The sequence below is a fragment of the Alligator sinensis genome, unplaced genomic scaffold, assembly GCF_000455745.1.
Source record: "Alligator sinensis unplaced genomic scaffold, ASM45574v1 scaffold1517_1, whole genome shotgun sequence".
NCBI classification, from domain to species: Eukaryota; Metazoa; Chordata; order Crocodylia; family Alligatoridae; genus Alligator; species Alligator sinensis.
In genome coordinates this window covers 1,171,338-1,172,502 of record NW_005842459.1, presented here as the reverse complement: position 1 = coordinate 1,172,502, position 1,165 = coordinate 1,171,338, and the positions used below count along the sequence as shown (strand labels likewise).

General features: G+C 41.6%; 1 protein-coding gene across 1 annotated transcript in view; it reads left to right on the top strand.

Moving 5' to 3' along the window:
* Positions 1-425: 425 nt before the first annotated feature.
* Positions 426-1,165, top strand: part of LOC102380919 (cytochrome P450 2K4-like) — a 4,602-nt gene continuing 3,862 nt past the window's right edge. Inside the window, exon 1 of the mRNA XM_025212369.1 lies at positions 426-532. The gene's annotated coding sequence lies outside the window, so the exon portion shown is untranslated. The remainder of the gene's footprint in view (positions 533-1,165) is intronic.

The window sequence follows — 1,165 nt, the reverse complement described above, 5'->3', positions numbered from 1 at the left end:
ACACAGTACTCCAGATATGGCCTCAACAGTACCAAATAGAGGGGAAGAATCACTTCCCTCAATCTGCTGGCTAGTAATGCAGCCCAGGATGCCGTTAGACTTAGTTTCATAGTTTCATAGTTTCAGGGTCGGAAGGGACCTAATAGATCTTCTAGCCCGACCCCCCGCCAGGGCGGGAGAACAACCCAAAAACACAAACAAAACCACTCACCCTAAAAACAAAAACGGGACTCAAATGAGTCCAGCCAGGTAAGTATCCCCAGGACAATGACCAGTGGCCCAGACTGTGTGTACAGATAATGGCCTGATGCTTCCTAAACTATGGATCCAGATCTGTTACTACATCAACATATGTATTTACATTTGAAGCTCTCTGAGAAATACGGCAACATCTTCACTGTGCATTTTGGACCCAGGAAGGCAGTGGTGCTGGCTGGATATGAAACCATCAAGGAAGCCCTTTTAACCCATGCTGAAGAGTTTGGAGGGAGAGCAGAAATCCCCATTTTTCAGAAAATAACCAAAGGAAATGGTAAATAAGGGCTTATTTGATTTTTTTTTTAAATGTGTGTATGTTCATTGTATTCTTATGAGAGGGAAAATCTGTCAATATGTGCATTGATATGTATGACATTTTGAAGACATATAACAACTTCCATACAGGCTGAAATACAGCTTTATGGACATTCATAAACCAAATGATATGTCAGTGTGCTCTAACTTTCCTTTAGGCATAGGCTTCAGCCATGGAGAGTCATGGAAAACCATGAGAAAATTCACCTTATTTACTCTGCGAAATTTTGGGGTTGGAAAGAAAACCATTGAGCTCCGTATTCTCGAAGAGCTGAATTGCCTCATTAAATATTTTGAGTCTCACCGGGGTGAGTGTGAAAACTTTAATTCTGATAAAGAACAGCTAGAGCCCAGGTCAACAACAGGCTTTAGCCTAAGACTAACAGGACTTCCCACGTGCTTAGTCATAGGCATCCGGACTTTGCTAATCTGGGGAGTTAAGAATTTACTCCTTTTGCAGAAGGTCCTTTTGCATATCTCTGACTTTGCTCTAACTGAGCCTCTGATGGTTTCCATATTCATTAGAGCTGGTAGCTTTCCATGTCATTAGCATATCACTTCCCAGAACTTATTCTCGGAAATACAATATCTA